A 22466-nucleotide genomic window follows, 5' to 3' on the forward strand; every position below is an offset into this window, starting at 1 on the left:
TTCTCAATCCACTTCCATGACTGACCTCACCAACATTAATTTTTAATATACATTTAAAGAGATAATTAACATGTAAGTCCTGGGGATCCCACTTTTGCTCATATCTGAAAGATGCCATGGACCTGAATGGATTCTGAAGAAGTGTCTTTTATTCATCATTTCAATTCTCAAAACAGCAGGAGACCATTTGTGTGAGAATTTGGCTTATTTGCCCACAAATGTCATGCTTATGACTCATATCTCTCAATATCTAATAGCTAGCACAGCTGCCTCACAATACCAGGGACCCAGGTTTTACTCCAGCCTTGCCTGACTGTGGATTTTGCACATTCCACTCGTGTCTGTGTGGGTTTCCTCTGGATGCTCCGGTTTCCCCACAGTCCAAAGATGTGCAGGCTAGGTGGATTGGCCATCTAAGAAAATTGCCCCGTAGTATCTAAGGATGTGCAGGTTAGGTGAATTAGCCATGATACGACCCCTATGCAAGGTTACGGGAATGGGGTGGGGAGTTTAGTCTGGGTCAGTGCAGACTCAATGGGCCAAATAGCCCCTCTTTGTACAGTAAGGATTCTATGAATTTGGTACCAAATTTCTATTAATCACAAATCTAAAGCTAACTACTAGTATAGATTCGGTTACCATTTGTAGAATGGAGTTCCACATGCTTACCATACTTAGTGTATAAACATTTCCTAATTTCATTCCTCAAAGGTTTGGTTATAATGTTCACCATGCCCCCAGTCCTAGCTCCTCAACCAGCAAAAGTAATTTCTTCTTTATCCCTATTCTTTCGGTTCCCCTTTATGTTGAAGATCATGATCTAGAGTCATAGAGTCATACGGTCATTCAGCATGGAAGCAGGCCCTATGATCCAACTTGTCTGCACCGAAGAAACATTCCAATCTGACCTAGTCCCATTTGACAGCATTTGGCCCACATTCCTCTAAACCCTTTCTATTCATATAGCCATCCAGTTGCCTTTTAATGTTGTAATTGTACCAGCATCCAACACCTCCTCTGGCAATTCGTTCCATACACACATCACCCTCTGCGTGAAAAAGTTATCCCTTAGGTGCCTCTTATATCTTTCCCCTCTCACCTTAAACTTATGTCCTCTAGTTCTGGACTCCACTATCTTAGGAGAAAGACCTTGGCTATTCACCCTATCCACACCCCTCAGGATTTCATAAAACTCTATAAGGTCACCCCTAGCCTCTCACAATCCAGTGAAAAAAGCCCCAGCCTATTTAGCCTCTCCCTATAACTCACCCTCACCTGGCAACATCCCTGTAAATCTTTCCTGCACCCTTTCATGTTTAACAACATCGTTCTTATAGAAGGAAGACCAGCATTGAATGCAGTATTCTAAAAGTGGCCTAACCAACATCCTGTACATTTGCAACATGATGTCCCAATTCCTATCCTCAATGCACTGACCAATGAAGAGTCAAAAACTATGGCGCTGGAAAAGCACAGCCGGTCAGGCAGCATCCAAGAAGTAAGAGAGTCAATGTTTCAAACGTAAGCTCTTCATCAAAAAAGCTTATGTTTGAAGCATTGACACTCCCGCCCCTCGGATGCTGCCTGGCTGGCTGTGCTTTTTCAGTGCCACGGTTTTTAACTCTAATCTTCAGCATCTGCAGTCCTCACTTTCTCCACACTGACCAATGAAGGCAAACACCTTCTTCATCAACTTGTTTACCTATGACTGCATTTTCAAAGAACTATGCAACTGCAGCCCTAGGTTTCTTTGTTTGGCAACACCAAAATGCAACACCACACATTTATCTAAATTAAACTGCATCTGCCACTGCTTGGCCCATTGGCCCATCTGATCAAGGTCTTGTTGTATGCTGAGATAACCTTCTGCGCTGTCCATTATTTTGGTGTAATCTGCAAATTTACACTGTGCCCCCCATATACACACCTAAATCATTTAAAAAAATGACAAAAAGCAGTGGAACAAACTCTGATCCTTGCGGCACACCATTGGTAACAGGCCTCCAGTCTGAAAGGCAACTCTCCACTCCCATCATCTGTCTTCTACCTTCAAGTCAATTTTGTATCCAATTGGCTAGTTTTCCTTGGATCCCATGTGATCTAACCTTGCTAAACAATCTACCATGTGGAACCTCGGCAAATGCTTTGCTGATGTTCTTGTAGACAATGTGCCTTCACCAATCTTCTTTGTCACCTCTTCTAAAAATTCAGTCAAGTTAGTGAGACACACACACACTTTCTCACACTCACAACCCCCACCCCAGACAGACACACACACAGACAGACAAAGACCCACATGCACACATATATTTTGTGTGGTGAATTTTTTTGGTACTTTCAGAGTTACATTGCACTTTGCTCAAAAACCACATACATCCATGTAGAACTCTGAGCTCAAAAACTGCATGAATTTATGTAAAACTCTGTTATCTCACTTTTTAGATTGGAATCATCTAAACATCAGGTCATAGACAGAGAACACAGGAGGCTAACACCTTCAACATATTGTCTAGCTATCACCATTGTTAACAGCTAACCCGAGAATGCAACTTTTAAAAAAAGGGTTTTGTGATTTACACATGAAAGAAGTGAAACTATCACTGTGTTCTAACAGATGAAAGGCTTAACAGACAATCGATTCTTCAATGTATAATTTCAGTTACATCACACTGCAAATTTTTGCTATAAATTCTGTGTTACGATCGAGCCCTCCACAATCACCTGATGAAGGAGCGTCGCTCCGAAAGCTAGTGTGCTTCCAATTAAACCTGTTGGACTATAACCTGGTGTTGTGTGATTTTTAATTTAGTCCAAATAGGATTATATACTTCATTCACTGGATAAGCCTTTTAATGTAGCTTGCTTCAAATGAAAAGCGAGTGATTATGGACCCTTGTAGGGCTCTACAATCCCTGAACTGTGGGTATTCCAGGGCAGAGGTGGACTGGCTTTCTATATGCAATGTGCTAGATCGATTGTTAAATTTAAGGCTGAGATTGATATATTTTTGTTAACAGAGGTATTATGGGTTATGGGGCAAAGGTATACAGTTAAGTCACAGATCAACTATAATCTCATTGAATAATGAAGTGGGCTCAAGGGGCTGAATGCCTCATGCTGTTCTTGCAATCCTGTGAAGTTTTGGGTTATATGGACACAGGGTGCTCATGGAGAGGGAGCTGTGACCCATGTATATTGTGCACTGATTGTAATGTAAAGGATTAACGTTAATGCGCAAGTAAGATATTCTATATAATCTTTGAGAGAAAGTGAGGACTGCAGATGCTAGAGATCAGAGCTGAAAATGTGTTGCTGGAAAAGCGCAGTAGGTCAGGCAGCATCCAAGGAGCAGGAGAATCGACGTTTCAGGCATAAGCCCTTCTTCAGGATGCTGCCTGACCTGCTGCGCTTTTCCAGCAACACATTTTCAGCATTCTATATAATCTGTAAAGTAAGATCACATGAGTACTAAAAGCTATCCAGAAGCTTTCTATGAAGTCTTGTCCTAAATATTTAGAAGACAGTGCCCAATAAAAGATAGTGTTTACGTGCAATCTGGACAAATACTGATCTCAGACATAACTAATTAACAGTGATGAATGATGATAACAAACAAATAACAAACAATAGACCATGTGAATTAGGAACGCAAGTAGGCTATTCAGCCCCTCTAGTATTCAACAAAATCATAGTTGATTTGAATGTGGTCTTAAATCCACCTTCCCACCTAACCCCAATAACCATTATTCATCAAGAATCTACCTACCTCTGCCTTCAATGTATTCAATGACTCTGCCTCTTTCTGTGGAGAGTTCCAAAGACTCAGGACCCCCTGAGTTAAAAGAAAATGCCTCATCTGTGTTTTTCCATTTGTCAAACTGTGATCCCGTATTCTAGTCTCTCTCACAAAGCAATATCCTGTCATCATCCACCCAAGTCAAGTCCCCTCAGTACATTATATGTTTCAGAAATATCATCTCTCATTCTTCTAAACTCTAGTGGAGACAGCCTGTCCAATCTTTCCTCATAAGATAACCCTCTCACCTCAGCTATCAGCTGAGCAAACCTTCCCTGAAATGTTTCTAATGCACTTACATCCTTTCTTAAATAAGGAGACCAAAACTGTACATAGCAATCCAGGTGTGGCCTCATCAATGTTCAATACACATTAACGTTTATCTTCAATTACATTTAAAATAGACAACAATATTCATCTTGCCTTCCTAATTACTTTTTTTGTGATTTATATGCCAGCAACCCCAGATCCCTCCATACCTCTAACTTCTATCATTTTTGTCCATTTAAATTCCACAGCAGATGCTGGAATTTGAATTTAGTAGAAATCTGTAATTAAGAGTTTAATAATGACCATGAATCCATTGCCGGGTGTTGGAAAGACCCATCTGCCTCACTAATGTCCTTTAAGGAAGGAAATCTAACTTCCTTACGTGGTCTGGGCTACAGGTAACTCCAGAGCTGAAAATGTGTTGCTGGAAAAGCGCAGCAGGTCAAGCAGCATCCAAGGAACAGGAGAATCGACGTTTCGGGCATAAGCCCTTCTTCAGGAATGGCTTCAGATTCCTGAAGAAGGGCTTATGCCCGAAACGTCGATTCTCCTGTTCCTTGGATGCTGCCTGACCTGCTGCGCTTTTCCAGCAACACATTTTCAGCTCTGATCTCCAACATCTGCAGTCCTCACTTTCTACAGGTAACTCCAGACCAACAACAATGTGATTGACTCATAACTGCCTTCCAGGATGGGTAATAACTGCTGGCCTAGCCAATAACACTCTCATCCCATGAATAAAGAAATAGGAACAGTGTGCAAGGGTATGAAGGAAGGGCAAGAGATTAGCCCTTAAACATGATGTTCCTTTGAGATCCAGTGCAGACATGATGGGCTGAATGGCTTTCTTCTGCCCCATAAAACTTCTTTGATTCTGAAATTCTTTATGGGCTCTTCACAATTTACTTTGCTCCCTTTATTAGTATCATGAGCACATTGAACAACCATGCATTCAGTTCCTTCATCACAATCAGTATAAAGATTTTACATAATTGAGGCCCTAACAGTGATCCAAATCCGAACTGACAGCCAGACTACTGCGACCACTAGGATTCATAACAGCACACAAACCATCAGCCACTCTCAGACAACAACTCACCAGAATGAAGGACCCAATACCCAGCAGGAGCAAAACCAATGTAGTGTACAAAATCCCATGCAAGGACTGCACAAAACACTACATTGGACAAACAGGAAGACAGCTAACGATCCGCATCCATGAACACCAACTAGCCACGAAACGACACGACCAGCTATCCTTAGTAGCCACACACGCAGATGACAAGCAACATGAATTCGACTGGGACAACACTACTATTATAGGACAAGCCAAACAGAGAACAGCCAGAGAATTCCTAGAGGCATGGCAGTCATCCACAGATTCAATCAATAAGCACATCGACCTGGACCCAAAATACCGACCACTACAGCGAACAGCTGGAACTGACAACCGGAAGCGGCAGATTCAAACCACTACAAATGCCAGAGGAAAGATCACAGAAGCACTTCACAGGAGGCTCCCAAGCACTGAGGATGTCACCTAGACAGGGGACGAAACGTCTGCAACACAAATTCCCAGCTCGGCGAACAGAACCACAACAGTGATCCAAACAGTGATGTTGCTAGCAAATCTCAGCAGATCTGACAGCATCCGTGGAAAGAAAGCAGAGTTAATGTCCCAATTCCAGTGTCTCTTCATCAGAACTGATTAGTCATTGCATGAAGTCATCGGGCTTGAAATGTTCATACGGCTTTTTCCCCACAGATGCTGCCAGACCTGCTGAACTTCTGCAGCGATTACTGTTTTTGTTTCAGATCACCAGCATCTACAGTTTTTTTGTTTTATCTTAACACTAATCCCTTTAGCACATTACTCATCACATCCTGCCAACCTGAAACAGACATATTTATGCCACCAGCTGCTTCCTTTAGCTGACTAATTCTCTGTTCGTACTAATATTTGCGCATTGCAGCATGAGCCGTTATTTTAAATAGTAACCTTTGATGTGACACCTTCTCAAATGCCTTCTGCAAATCTAAGAACACTACATCACAGATTCCCCTTTATCTTTGTTGCTTGTTAAAAACCACTGAGGGGATTAGGCCAATGGACACTCTATAGCCTTTTTGGGAGTGGATGGTGTCCAGTGCTCATAGGCAATGGGTACCACTGCCAGGGAACTGGTGAAACCCAGCTTTTTGGTTGGAAACGAATATTGCAGGGAAACTCTTGATTTGAGAATCTTCAGCCAATTCGATCCCACGGTGAAAGCTAACCCTGAACACACAATACACTCCATGTCAATAAACATATTCACCTTCAGCAAGGGTTAGCATTGAGTAATCAAATGTAGGAATCTTGGTTGTAAGAATATTACTATTTCCACAAGAACATAAGATTCTTGACGCTTAGACAATTTTAGTAACCCCTCCATCACCACTGGATTAGCTAATACACCACACAGCCAGAGTGAAACCAGAGACCTTCATGGTCTGGTAATCACAGCTAATCCCTGGAGAAAGTTTGGATTACCCAGGAGACATTTACACTTTCATGCAGGTTATCCTTCATTCTGATATTAAACAAATTGACCTATAATTATGCCCTTTCCTATCCCTGTAATATTTTTATCTTATCAAGTTTTCTGGAGTTTTTTTGCCAGTAACTGGAGGTTCTATTCTTTATTACAATCTCAGCCACCTTTCGAGGATTATTCTGGATCAGGTGTACATCTGATTAAGTTCCCACAGAATCAGAACTCGGGAATATGGCTGGTCTGTGAAGTCTGATCAGTCTCCATCAAAGCAACAAGAGCCAGTTGAGAAAATTATCTTCTTCCTGGTGGTTTTTAGCTTTCAGTTAGCTTTTAGTCAGATTGCAATTTTGTTGGATATTATAAGCATTTCAGTGAAACCCCTCAGTAATTACTTCCCCACCAAAAGGAAGTAGGAGTTCAGTTCTTTAAGATATTGATGCAGAAGATTATGTGAGAGAATTAAATTTTTATAACACACTGAAGTATATTAAAATGAACAAGCATGCAATTCAGTATTTATATGAAAACCATAAATCACCAAACTGTATACTCCAGAAAAATAAAACATGGTTCTTATTTGCAATAGAACTCCAAGGTGAACTTTACTAGTTGTAAAGATAATACTTTAAAAAGGAAAAACTGTCAAATATTAAAGTAAGGTGTACTTGATCAGTGTTTGAGACTTGTCAGGTTCACCTAAATCTATACATTTTAGGTTTAATACCTACAGCAATGCATAATTAATTTTATGCATTTCCATAATTTCCATAATAACATACTGCCCTTTTTTTTGACTTCCCCATTTGGTGAAAAGATGACCTATTGTAATCAAGCTATCTGCTAAACTCTATAACTTGTTCTTTTAACAGATTCATGGAAAACTGGATCTTAGGTAATTTTTTTTGGAAGAAGGAGAATTGATGTTTCGGGCATAAGCCCTTCCGTCGATTCTCCTTCTCCTTTGATGCTGCTTGACCTGCTGCGCTTTTCCAGCAACACATTTTTAAGCTCTGATCCCCAGCATCTGCAGTCCTCACTTTCTCCTAATCATTTTCTTTGGCCAAGTTTCGCTGAGTCAGCTTTGAATCAGAATGGGGCCTAATCTTATATTAACTGATGGAGAAATTAATTACCAGGGCTTGCATTGAATGTTTATTTGCCAGTGTAACAGAGAGGACCATGATCTACTATATTTTCTGTATTGAATGTGTATTTCCTTATCAGTGAATTAATATTGTTGTAAAGGGAGTTAACCATATTGTGTTTGCAAGCTTATTCTGACTCTTGTTTAAATATGTTTTGTCTGTGAGTTTTCCTAAAAGGTATCTTTTTAACCAAATATTATTACTACATCAGATGATGCCATCATTGTCTAGTGCAATGCTCTATCTGTAGAATTCCCACATTATAAATATTATGCAATCTATTTCCTTACTCATTGCCCATTTGATTTGACCAAATCGATGGTTTAGAAACATCTAACATTCAGTTAATCCTTCATAGCACATGAAGTCATAATGAATGTAATTCTGACAACATCAGGCATACATTTCCAGGTTTTGTTCTGCGTACTAATATTTCATTTGACAGATTGATTAATTCATTCAGCCCAATTGACATTGCACGATACTCTGCCATCTACCGGCCCTCCCAATTCCCGATCATAGAACTCTAACAAACCCAAATCCTAATGGTTCATCGCATTGTTAAACCTCCAACTATCTAGAATGTGAAGCCAATTTCGGACCTTTTTTCCCACAAAGTGGAACACCCATTAGAAACACTAATTGAAAAAGAGAATACTTGTGCTTTCTGGAAATTTGAAGTAAAAACACAAACTGCTGGAAATGCTAAGCTGATTATGCCACTACCTGTAGAAAGAAAAACAGACATATTGATTGAGATCTATGACCTTCCATTAGAACTATAAAAGTGAAGAAATGAGCAAAGGGTAGATGGGTTAAGGACAAAAAGAAGGGCTAGAACAGAGCAAAAGTCTGGAGACATTGAACAACAGATGGGTAAGTCCTCCGGGGCCAAAATAAAGTGTAATGGGGCAAGAAGGGTAATCAAAATAAAAAACAAAGAAGCAAAAATTTCCCTGAAGCAGAAGGTTAATCGAAATTAAGAACATAAGAAAAGTGAGAGAATAAAAGAAAAAGACCTTACAGGGACACAGGCATGGAGCAATGGGATGAATGAGCTCCTCTGTGCTGTAAAATAATGATTGCATATGTAACTGAAAGAAATACTTGTTAATTTTCTTACTAATAAATTGATTTTAATTTCCTGTTCCTTGCAATCCTTCACTTGCAATTACAAAACACTTTAAATTGGAGCAGTTTGGAATGCAAACACTAACATAGACTATTCGGACTGAACGGTCCACTTCTGTGCTGTATATTCTGTTTCTAATTTGGAAATGGAAATGTCAAATCAAACATGTCTCCCCTTTCAGAGACCCAGCGCAAGCACAATGGGATGAATGGGAGAGCTTTTGATTCTGTGATTTAGTGTCAGCTATAGCTCAGTTAGTGGCACTTTGCTTCTGAGTTGTAAGGTTCTGGGTTGAAGCCCCACTCCGGTACTTGAGATGCAAAGGGGCTTTCAGGACTATTTCAGAGAAGCAGAGTTAAGGGCACACTGCATTGTTGGAGATACAATACTGAGGGAGCACTGCCTTGTCAAAGATGCTGATATTAAACTGAGATCATGTGTGCCAGCTCAGGTTCCTTGTAAAAGATCTTGTGACTGTGATTTTGGAAGAGAGAGCAGGTCTCTTTACTATACCCATCAATGTTTATCTCTCAATCATCATCATTAGAAGCTCTTTGTGGGACTACAGAAATTGCTGGAGAAACTCTGTATCTGACAGTATCTGTGGAGAGAAAACAGAATTAACATTGAGTTCAATGACCCTTCTTCAGAACTGATAACAGTTCAGAAAAGGCTGATGACAGGGGGCTGTGGTGAAATAATGGTTACGCGGATAGCACCTTTTCCTCTGTTGTGTGCAAAGTAGCCGCCATACTTTCTACAATTATTGCAGAATCAGTTAGGGGTAAGTCCTCTGCTCATTTCTCCACAAACAGCAATCTAGCACACTCCTTCTTCATGGTTTGCAACAGCTCCCCATTTTCACCTTCAATGAGAAAGATGACTGAGGAATAAAGTGGCCATATTAAATGGCCCTCCTCATGTGTGCTTAAAGGAAACACAAATCCTTTTCCTGTAGAATTCTAAGCAGCTCATATCTCTAAACATCTCACTGTTCTGCCATCACCACCAAATATGTAGTGGTTCTGCTGTTGCGCATGATTCATAACTGTGAGTATGGAATCCTTGCCTTCTCTTGGCACAATTTGGAAATGGGCTCGGGCATCTGAGGTTTCAAATTACTCCAGTCCTCCAGAAAAATAGTCCAATAACAAAAGCCCCCTTAAATGGCATTGACTTGGAGCCCAATGGTTAAATAATTTCATGGGAACAGTTCAGAACATTCTCCTCCTTTTGAAGTCACATTAGGGAGACTGAATGCAGTCCAAGATGTTAAATCTCTTGTGTGTGTCAGAGCGTAATTACATATTTACATATTTAAAATTTGGATTGATGCAGCTCCATATAGAAATGTTCACTGAAAGTGACAGAGAATGTAAAGGGGTCAGTCCAACATCATGGCAGACCAAGATGCTTGCATTTCTATAGCACCCTTCACAACCTTAGGACATTCCAAAGTGCTTTAATGGCAATGAGCAGTTTTGAAGTGAAGTCACTGTTATAATGTAGGAAGCATGGTAGCCACCTTGTACTCTGCAAGATTGACGAACAGTAATGAGATAATGACAGGTGATGTTGATTAAGGACTTAATGTAGGCCAGGATACTAGTGAAAACTCAATTACCCTTCTTTGAAATAGTGCCATTGGATCTTTGGGTTCCACATCAGAGAACAGCCAGGACCTCAGTTAACATCTCATCCACTTCTTTAGCATTTCCTTTATACTGTCTTCCACTGTGTAGTGTTCCTATGTCCTGTCCTTTCAACAGCATAGGATTATCTTGGTACTGCCTCTCCAAGAGTGCAACAGTCCCCTGTACAGTAGGCTCCCACTGATGGTGCAGCACTTGCTCAACATCTTCCTTCCAATAGTGCAGACTGCAACCCTTCAGTACTACCTTTCCAAGAGTGCAAAGCTCCAAAGTACTGTCCCTCTGACAATGCAACACCCCTTCATGATCACCCTCTGACAGTACAGTGTTCCTTCAGTGTTGTTCTTTCAAAGTTTCAGCATTCCAATACTGTCCCTCTGATAGTACAGCATTCCCACAGTACTGTTCCTCAACAGTGCAGCATTCCCACAGCACTGTCTCCCAACAGTGCAGCATTCCCACAGCACTGTCTCCCAACAGTGCAGCATTCCCACAGTGCAGCATTTCCACAGCACTGTCTCCCAACAGTCAGCATTCCCACAGCACTGTCCCCCAATAGTGCGGTGCAGTCTAGGGAAAAATGAGGAGAGACAATGAAGGATGCATCTCTAAACTGAATGTAGGAGCAGAGGTCCCTGAGGATGTCCCATTTGCCCCATTGTGTCCATGTTGATTCTTCAGCAGAGCCATCCTGTATCACCTCCCTGCAGTTTTTTTTTAAAAACTTAGCTTGGACTCCCTCACCTTTTATAATCTTCCTCTGGCTCTTGTGCATTCTCAGTTTAACTGCATTTTCAGACATTTGGGACCTAGGCTCCCCAACCTTGTCTGTCTCTTTATTTCGCTCTCCTTCTTTAATACACTACTTAAAGCTATTTGGCCAAGGTTTTGATCACCTACCCCAATGTCTCCTTATGAGGCTCTGAGCTGATTCTCTTGTAGAACTCCTCTGAAGCATTTTGGGATGTTTTACCACAATAAAAGTGCTATATAAATAAAAGGTTTTGCTTTCGGCCTGTAACACATTTCCTTTCATCCCAATGAAAAAGCAGTTAAGCTTACAATGTGTTGCTTCAGTTCCTAAGATGTACGCAAGCATTGACAGTACGGATATCACTAACTTTGAGGTAGAGAGGAGTTTTTACAACTTTGCAGCTGTGCACTCCTGTGGTTCAGAAATGGGTTCCGTGAGAGATTTGGACAAGTTCCTTAATGCTTTTGGCCTCAATTCCTTGGCCAATCTCCCCCAGAAATCACAGTGTAGGATCAGTAGTAAAACACATTTTATTACACTTGTCAGGGTCATTAATTATGATGTGGGAAGATATGCTTAAAACCCAGGACCTTCATTTTTAATGTTGTTGGCTGTCACTCTAGAAGTAATGATAAAAGCAAATCTGAAATATCTCGATCTAGACTTCAGTATTGATGAGGGTAAAGAAAGTCTCTCTGCTATCAGTACTGACATATTGCTATGCTTGATCACATTACATCCTCAAAGATTGTTCTATATTTATGGAAATCAGATTATTCTTTTTAAGGAAATTGTCATTAAACAGTGAGAGAGTGAGAACAGAAATATGCAAACATGAGGACAGAGGGACAAAACTCATACAATACATTCACAAGATAGAGAAAGGGGCAGACACACACACAGATACACAAATAGATCTAGAGAGAAAAAGAACACAATACAGTGACAGAGAGAAAAAATACATAAGACAAAGACAGTGAAAGGGAAAGACATACAGAGAGGTTAGGGATAGAAACAGAGGTGTGCAGATAGCAAGAAAGATTTACACAAGGATAAGGAGCAGTTGGAGGAACACACATATGAAGACAAAGGCAGGTAAAAGGGTGGAGATTCATGTATAGAGAGTGACACACAGAGACAGAGAACTCATGGAAAGGGGGGAAGGCAGAGACAGAGAGAGGACGGATCTGACTTGTAAGCAGCTATTATTGTGTTTCCTATGTGAGAGGTCATGTTTTATTTGGATGGTAAACAATCAGCTTACACAGGCAATCATGCACAGGAATTTAAATGACCTGTTCAATGCAGTTGTGGCAATTTATTGCATTTTAATGTATGATGTTTCAGCTGTTTTTCAAAAAAGTGCAAATATCTCTTAGGGAAGGCAACATTTACCAATCTGTTATCTTAATGGTCACTACAGAGAGGATTGATTCACTGGGTAAAATGCAGATCGTGCAGATTCCTTTGTGGCTTCTCCATCTGTACAACTGGAGCATTCAGAAACCAACTTGTAATGTTTAAAATTGACAGACATTAAATTAAAACATTTTAGTTTTAAATTAGTTTTGTTGAAAATGGGGGTCAATTGGCTGGACAGCTGGCTTGCAATGCAGAGTGACAGCAACAGTGTGGGTTCCTACATTGACAGATTACCATGAAGGATTCTCCTTCTCACCCTTACCCCTCGCTTGAGCTATGGAGACCTTTAGGTTAAACCACACCAGTCTCTCTCTCACGCTCTCTAATGCAGCCCTGTGGCTTGGTAAGCCTATGGTTTGAAAATTACTGGTAGTGAGTAAAATTGAGGATTTTATGTGCAGGTAATGTCGAGTGTGGTCTGTAGATAGATGTTTCACAGGAAAGTGACCTCGCTCACCTCTGGATCAGGAGATTTGCATTTGAGATTTGAGTGTTGTAATCTGAGTTTATTATTACATTACTGAGGGAGTGCTGCAATGTCAGAGTTGGTTCTCGCTTCATTGAGATGTTAACCTCTGTCCACCTAATTAGTGGATGTAAATGGTCTGAAAGTTTGGCTGGAAGAGGAGAAGGTTGTTACTATTTATTCCTCAACCCACAACACCAGATTAACATATGGAGACAGTATAGGGGGCAATGTATCCTGCATCCAACCTGCTCTTTACCTGTTCACACGGTGTTTCATAGGTACATTGTAGATGAAGCCTTACTCTACACCTGCTGTACCTGGCTAGCAGACTTTGACAAGATACTATAAATAACAGGAACGTTTTTCTGTACTTAACCAGCACTCTATCTGAAAAAAAAGCAGAATGTGTTTGAAATTTTCAGAAGATCTGACAAAATCTTCAGAGAGAGAAACAGAGTTAACATGGAGTTGCATACGACTACTTCAGAACATGCTGTAACAGCCTTTGGAATTTGTGATGAGCCAGAGAAATGTTTATAGAATAGGAAACCAGCTTGTACTGTGACAGTTTGTTTTCCCATGCACTTTGACTTCTGAGTGTGTTTGATGATGTTTTTGGCAAGTGACATTTAATTCAAGTCTGGTGCAGAAATGGAATCATATCCCTTGGGAATGGAAAACAATTCTCCAAGCACATTGGACTGGAGACCCTTAGGGTAGTGATTGTAACAAGGTCAGCCAAGTGGACCTCATAGAATATGATTTCCCTTATTGTACCAGATTAACCACACCAATCAGGGAGCCCTAGCTGACAACAAAGAACAAGAATGTCAGATATCCAGCTCACTATGAGAGCTGGCTCTGAAGGAGGTGGATTGGTGTTAAGGACTCTCCACGTATAAATTAAGGGTGACTTGGTGATGAGATACCGACCTCTGTTATTTCAGTGGTGACAAGAGATAAGCACGCTCCTGAAGAATTTTGCTCACAACATTCGCCTTTGAGTTGGGGTAAGCATTTCCAGTGTCATGCCGTTATTTGGGAGGCTTGACTTGTTTGGTCCTGCTGTCAAAGACTGGGCATAGTATGTGGAAAGAAAGTGTTGAGGCAGATGAAAAGTGACAAGTAATTCTCCTGACAGCTTGTGGACCCACAGCTCTTTCAGTTATTAAGAGCCTAACTTTTCCTGAGGCATCAGATACTAAAACTGTTCAAGGCTTGATGGATTTAGTTATGGAGTATTATGACTCCAAATCTCTAATTCTGATTCACTATCAGTTTTACCCGGCAATTTGAGAACCGAGGAATTTGTATCAGGATTTTTGACAAAGTTAAGATGACTGGCAGAGGCATGTGACTTTAGTTTAACCCTTAATGAGAAGCTGAGAGACCGTTTGGTGTGTGGAATTAATAATGCAACAATGCAAAAGCACCCACTTGCTGAAACCCAACTAGACCTCAATCAGGCACTACAGCTGTCTTTATCATTGGAAAATGTAGCCAGTGGAGCATGAGTTGCAGGGTATTCTGAAGGAAGTGGACACCCTCACGAGTCTGACTGAGCTTGGGGAGCAGCACTTGAGCAAAAACAATTGCATAGCCTCACTCAGGACATATCCTGAACACAGGGACTCTAGGTCAGCCCACAGCAAAACCCCAAAACATAACTAAGCAACAGCCAAACGGTTAAAATTTTCTTCTTAGAAACATAGAAGATAGAAGCAGGAGGAGGCCATTCGGCCCATTGAGCCTGCTCAGCCATTCATCACCGTTATGGCTGATTGTCCAACTCAATAGCTTAATCCTGCTTTCTCCCTATAACCTTTGCTCCCATTCATCCCAAGTGTTATATCGAGCTGCCTCTTGAATACATTCAATGTTTTGGCATCAACTACTTCCTGTGGTAATGAATTCTGCAGGCTCACCACTCTTTGGTTGAAGAAATCTCTCTTCATCTCCGTCCTAAATGGTCTACCCTGAATCATCAGACTGTGATCCCTGGGTCTAGACACACCCACCATCGGGAACATGCTCCTTGCATCTACTCTGTCTAGTCCTGTTCTTCAGGATCTGGGCTGGCAAGCCTCGCTTTTTCTAAGCACTCGATGATCTGTATGTACTTGTTTGCTATGATCTACTTCTAATGCATGCAAAGCAAAGCTTTTCACTGTACTGAAGTGCATGTGACTACAATAAATCAAATCAAATCAAACCATTGTAGTTGCTGGAGGTATGCAGATTCAAGACAACTAAAGAGTCCCATTGGGCCTGAGCTGAGCAAGAAAACTCCCAGACTGGTATTCAGCACAGTGCACACCCTGTAAAATCCACCAACATCTGGTTAGAAGCAATTAAATTGCTTAGTAACATCCAATAAAAACAAAAGTCTGGTTAAATAGTCACCCGGTTCTGATGGAGGTCAATGTCGACTTGGTCCTTTCAGTGGACGCTGAACCAGTCTTTAACAAAATTTGCTGACAATTATAACCCTTAAATTTGAGCAAGACCTCGGTAGACTGAGAACCTATATTAGGGAAACTTTAGAGATTGTGGGTATAACTTCGGTTCCGGTCTCTCCTAAAATTGGTTGAGAAAGGTTCACGTAGATTGGCTCAACATTTTTCAATTAAAAAGTAGCTGCCTGAGTGAAGTTCTAATTAAATACCTGGAAGTTTTTTCAGGACGATCTAGAAACTGTCAAAGGTCTCAAAAGGTGGGAGTGGAGCAGGTCTGGGAAGTTGTTTGAGGAGTTTGAAAGTTGTTCAATTGAAACAGCTTTCAAACTGAAGGTGTAACTGAAAACTAGATTTGCTCGTGTCCTTGGAGGGATGGAGGTAGGAGCAGGAGTGGTTTTGGTGGTTGCTTTGTGTCCAGAATAACTAATGTTTGCAGCTACTGGAGCTTTAAAGGTAATAGTAAGACCATGATTAAGTTAGATTTAACCCTTAACCTCACATGGTTAATTCAGGAGTACAGTGAAAGTGGCAAGTGTGCAGATGAGAGAGAGAGAGAGAGAGCAAAAGAACAAAAATAACAAAATAGTAAGAAGTTCTGTCACAAGTATCTCTCCAAAGACAGTCTAAGTGAAATTAGGTGCTTAGATGGAGTTAGTTATACTCTTGTAGACATGAGACACTTTGATGAAAATTGTAATACGTTACTTATGTTTAAGATAATTATGTGGAATTGCAATGGATACAGAAGTACAACAGAGGAAATATTAATCACACAAGGCCACACCCAAGTGTATGAAATGTCTGGAGAACAGCTTGAATTGTAATGCACATGAGCAAGAAAGGGAAGTTCTCAGCATGACTGTTCATGCACTAACCTGACACACTGAACTGAATCAAAGATACTTTAATACTTTAGGATTGCTGTATTATCTCATTTGGAACTACAGTGAATGTTGGGATTCATCAGCCTTGAATGCATGCATTTGGCACTAATCTCATGGACACTACAATGTAGATATCTTATGTTGCTCTGTTTATTAACAAAGGTTAGTAATTAGATGTCAATAATTCTTGGTCCTTGAATTATGTTGCAAGATGAAAGAATACTGAGGATCCTGGGAAAGATAACAGTAACACAAATAAAAGATGACAAGACAGACTTGTCTAGTGGACTGTGGTAATCTTGTTAGATGCCTCTGACGATCACCAGCATCACTTGCGAAAATTCAGCAATCCGCCAATAAGCACATTCCTAACTGCGTCAGATTCCATTGTGCTATCATGCCGTGGTTGTGGGTATGTTCATCGAGCTGGGAGGTTGATGTGCAGATGTTTTGCCCCCTGTCTCGGTGATAACTTCAGTGCTTTGGCACTTCCTGTGAATCGCTGCTGTTCCGTGTCTTCTAGAATTTGTTGGGTTCCGGTTGTTCATTCTAGTGGCTGGTTTAATGGGTCCAGGTGAATGTGCTTCTGGATGGAGTCTGTGACTGAGTGCCATGCTTCTAGGAATTCTCTGCCTGTCCTCTGTTTAGCTGGTCCGATGTTCATTGTTTTGTCCCGGTCAAATTTGTGGTCCTTGACATCTGTGTGCATGGCTACTAGAGACAGCTGGTCGTGGCAAAGCCTCTGATTTCATTTTGTTACAATAGAAACTGGAAAGTTAGTTTTTCTGAATTCTGATTGGGGTGTCTTCTTCATCAGACAAAAGATATTATGGGTGAGAAATGGAATGAATGGATAGAGCTTTGTAAATTGGGAGAAAGAGAATTGAAGGATGCAACACAGAAACAGCAGAAGACCTTTCAATCCCTTAAATCTGATTAACTTTAAATCTTCTCGAAGGGATGGGAGACAGTTAATGACCACACTTGGCATGATCACTTCATTCCAGGTGGGCAGGGTGGGTTTATGTAAACAACTTCAGCAGGTACCTGGGAAGCTACACAGAAGGGCAATCAGGAAGGAGATCTGGATATTTGTGGAGGTGGAGATTGGAATCCATTGGCTGAGGAATCCACTGACTTGTGGAGGTGGAGATTGGAATCCATTGGCTGAGGAATGCTCATTGTCACTTTCCATCATGCTGGAAATCAAAAGTCTGCAGTGGGAAAGAAAATGGCTGTGGCCACACTAAGAGTGAACGGTGTAAGTGTCTCAACCAGTGAGGGAAGAGACTATAGGATCCAGTGTTGTGAGACCCTTTGAAAGGGAAGCATTACGCACTGATCCATATACAGTACAGGACATAAGCTCTCTAATCTCTCGCCATCCTAATGCATTGATTCCCTGTTTGCTGTGCACGTCCATGCCTCAGACATCACTGACCATCTCATTCACACCAACACTTTTGGACACAGGGGCCAGAGTATGAATAAGGATGTTAGAAGACTCTAGCCAATAGTGTCAGCAGGACCTGCTGCCCCGTAGATGCCTTGTTCATCTTCTGGAGCTCTCTTTCAAGCTTCCCTTGATGTTCTAATTGTATTTTATGTAGGACATGTATCACCGATTTCATTGTTGGGTCAATAGTGTTATGATACTTAAAGTCTTTAAAGCATCTAACCATTTCATTGAAACATGTCACCTGATCTGCACAAGATCTTCTTTGCTGGGTGCTTTTCAAGGGGTGGACATCTACAAACCTCGTGTTGCTTTGTTTACCTCATGGTTTATTGAGATTATCTACAGCTCTTTACAACATTTTAAACTCAGGGTGGTAAGAACCACCTGCTTCAGTGATTTAGAATGTACAGTTAGCTCCCTTTTCTTTTTCACTCTGATTTGGGCTGTTTCAATCTGCTGAATCTCAGTTCCTTCATTTGCTTTTAGAATGACACTATTTGTTTGTAGACCATCTGGCCTTGGATAACCATTTTCTTACAAACGTTTAGGAAAGATGTTTTGGTGCAATCTGAGTAGGATAGCCACATAGAGACATAGAAAACAGGCACAGGAATAGGCCATTTGGCCCTTTGAGCCTGCTCCACCATTCAGTATGATCATAGCCGATCATCTAACTCAGTTCCCACTTCTCAATTTCAGCCCATTCTCTTTGATCCCTTTAGTGCTAAGAACTGTATCCGGGATGATGTTAATCTCTGTACCGGTATCAATCTTCACCAATAGGTTTATTGTTTTGAGCTGGTTTCACATCCCCTTCCTAATCATAATGTTGTGTGTATCTTGTTCTATAGAGACTGTTACATCCAGACACTTCATGGAATTCTATGGTTCCTGTGTCTACCATGTTCTCAGTCTCTCTGGCATCTCTCACGGTATGAGCTTCTTGGCTTCTTTTCTTACTCTTTTCCTTGCTGTGCTGGATGCAGTGAATCTTTTATGACTTCTTCCTTTGTTTTCCTAGCGATTGATTGTTCCACAAGCTCTACAGATTGACCCATATGCAGAACATTTCCTTCTGTCTGTGGATTACTGCGTTTGTCTTGCTTGGTGAACCTTGTTTTGTTTCAGTTTCAATGCATTAACTCTATGGCCCTTCTCTGGTTTAAGTGAAGACTAGCTGACTAGGAGACTGGGAGGTCAGTGTCTCCATGTGTCACCTCATGGCTTCAAGAGCATTGACAGTGCCTAATGCCCGTGATTTAGTGAGCTTGACTTTTCTTTCTGAATTTAACTAATGCTTGCTGAATTTCAGGATGCACAGACCACAAACTCAATAATCTGTCAGCCTTTCAAAACTTACATTGACTGGGTGCATTTTTAAATCTTGTAACTAAGTTACCTATAGTTTCATTATATCATAGGAGCCTAGGAACAGGAGTAGGCCATTCAGCCCCTTGAGCCTGGTCCACCAGTCAATAAGATCATGTTTCCTAACTTCATACGCTTCCACTGGGGCCTACAGCCCTTGATAAATTTAAATCTGAGATAGACAGATTTTTATTTAACAATTGAATTAGCCTCAACTGCCATTTAAGGAAAAGCGTTCCAAACTTCCACTATTCTTATCGTGTAGAAGTGTTTTCTAACAGCTCTCCTGAAAGGCCTGGCAGTAATTCTTAGACTATGCTTCCTGGTTCTAAAATCTTCAATTAATGGAAATAGTTTATCTCCCATGTCTTTACCTGTAAATATCCTGAAAACTTCAGTTAGATTAGCCCTTAAACTTCTCAATTCCAGAGACTAAAGGCCTATGTTTGTGTAATCTCTCCTCATAATTTAATCCCTGAAGTCCAGTTATCATCCTTGTAAACCTGCCTTGAACTCCTAACAGGGCCAAGACATCATTAAAGTGTGATGCCCAGATCTACTTGCAGTCCTCTAACAAGGGTCTAACTATCCTATCTGAGTCTTTAAGTTCATACTGATGGATCCAGTGGTTCCGATTTGGTCAGATCTTTCAGTAGTCATATTTGGATTTTTGCAGTCCTCTTCAGTTTCCTCCTGCCCATAGAGAGATATAACTGAATCTCACTCCATTTCAGTGTCTTTGCTGAAAATCACCTTTACAAATCAGCGGTAAATTCAATTCAAAATGCTTACGGTGTACTCTTGGACACACACTGCCAGCATGATAGGTTAATAACTCAGTAATGTTTGGATAATCACATTTCACGCTTCAAATAAAGAGAATTCTATCATATTTAACTCTGCCAGCTGCTGTTATAAAAGAGACCCTGGGTTCAAACTGCATCAGATTGATTCCAACTGTCTCTGTTACTTATTATGTCCTTTAAAGTTGCAATATGAAAATGTTTCTGATTAAATCAGTTATAGATAGCATTTTAGCTCCTGGCTATAATATTAAACATATGCACGGATATACAACAAAATATAACAATAGGGCCCCACAACAAGATGAATGGTATCCTCAGTGTAAAGAAAGGTCTTTTCCACAAGGACTGTGTGTTAGTCACTTCACTGATATGGTCACAAGGCAGTTGCATCTGTGATAGATCACTGGTCAAAGAGGTTTTCCTCTTTTGCTGTTTTTCTCACCATTATCATAGCTGCCAGACTCAGCCTATGTCTTTCAGAACTTCAACAGCTTGATCAGTGGTAGTGCTACCAAACCTCTGTTGATGATAGACATTGAAGTCCCCCATCCAGATTACATTCTGATCTTACATCACTGTCTTCAGTGCTTCTTCCAAGTCACATTCATCATGAAGAAGTACTGATACATCAGTTGTGGGAAGATATTATGTAGTAATCAACATTTGTTTTGGCTCCATAATCCTTTAATACCCTTGACTAACTAAAAATCTATCAAACTTGAATTTAAAATTTTCGATTGATGCTGAACATCACCAGGCTTTTTTTTTGAAGGAGAGAGTGCCAGTTTTCCACTAACCTCTGTCCCACACATTTCTAGAAGAAAACCCACTGAACTTTGAGCAAGGATGGCAATAAATATTGGCCTTACTTGCAACACCCACATCTGAAGAATTAATAAAAACACCAGGCTGGTAAACAAATACTGGGACAGTCAGTGCTCCTTAGCATTCATGCTGAAGTGAGTATTTAAAAATTTACTGCTTGCTGTGCTTTCTCAAGTTTCAACTGAACTGCCTGAGTGCAAAATCGTTTTCCTACTTCAAAGCCTGTTAACCTGCATATGCTGCTAATCCAATGTGAATTAGAGCGACAGACAAGAGGATATTCAAGAAGCAGAACTGAAAGCTCAGGGCTCCAAAGGAATTAGCCATCTCGGTGTTAAATCACTGTGCCTGTGAAAGATGAGAGATGTAATCGTCCTCCAGCAGCTCACATCATCTTGGGGTGAAATGAAGGCCATGGCATTTTCCAGGCTATTTATTCATGGCTAAGTTTACTTAGTATGGCATCTGTTGCTGTCTACTGTGAGTGAAAGGGTTTTTGTCTATCAAATACTAAACCTTTTGGAACATTTTTCTCTTCTAATAGACAATTTGCAGACCTTCAAAGAGAAGGTGACTATGTGGGGCTGACTAAGTTGCTTTTGCAGGGAGCTGGCATGGACATGACAGGCTGCATGGCTTCATTCTGTGCTGTGTTGCATAACAAGTTTTTCTGCCTCCTCCCTACATTCATTTGATAAATATATCAGTTTTTGTGAGATAGCAGTCTACAGAGACAGTCCTGAAATTTACAGGTGTGCTTAAACCTTTTAAATCAAACTCAGGTGTCTGAAATGCCACTGCCTGCCACGTCTTCTCTCTCCAAATGTGATAATTTAAAATCTGGAGCATACTTCCCATCAGTGAATCACTGCTGCTCGAAAGGACCAATTTTCAGCTGACCAAAGAAAACTAGCTTGGATTTGTAATCAGTTGTTTATGTCTGATGAACCTAATTAAAATGTTTTTGAACAGGTGACGTAAGTAATGGACAGGGAATATCTGTGGATGCCTTTATAAAGGACTTTCAGACGATATTTGCTGAAGTCCCTATAAGAAATCATCAACTATAGTTGGAGCTCATAGAAATGAAGACAAATTATTGACCTGTGTTGCAAATTGACTGAACAGCAGGAGATAGAATACGGAGAATTGACAGATTCTCAAAATTGTTGGGTGTAACTTGTGGTTTCCTGCAAGGATCTGTGCTGGGGCCTCAATTACTCGACCATATTTATGACTGACCTTGTTAATGGGAAGAAAGCCACACATCTGTATTGCCAGTGACACAAACCTAGGTTGTAATAACTCCACAGAGGTCAGTATCCCATTACCGGGTCACCTTTTATTTACAAGTGGAAAGTCCTTAACACTGGTCCAGCTCATTCAGAGCCAGCTCTCAATGTCAGAATGTTCTGTTTTAATCTGTCAGCCAGGGTTCCCTGTTTGGGCCAGATTAATAGCCCCAATCAAGGAACGCATATTCTGAGGTCC

The 22466-nt window shown here is 40.8% G+C and overlaps 1 protein-coding gene across 1 annotated transcript in view; it reads left to right on the forward strand.

The window, feature by feature from the left end:
- The window catches only part of galnt18b (UDP-N-acetyl-alpha-D-galactosamine:polypeptide N-acetylgalactosaminyltransferase 18b), a 245720-nt gene that overhangs the window by 31479 nt on the left and 191775 nt on the right, over positions 1 to 22466 (forward strand). The gene's annotated exons all lie outside the window — the stretch shown is intronic.

This window comes from Chiloscyllium plagiosum, unplaced genomic scaffold (genome assembly GCF_037043375.1).
Source record: "Chiloscyllium plagiosum isolate Xiang-an unplaced genomic scaffold, Cpla_swu_hap1 HiC_scaffold_18, whole genome shotgun sequence".
In the NCBI taxonomy this organism is placed as follows: Eukaryota; Metazoa; Chordata; class Chondrichthyes; order Orectolobiformes; family Hemiscylliidae; genus Chiloscyllium; species Chiloscyllium plagiosum.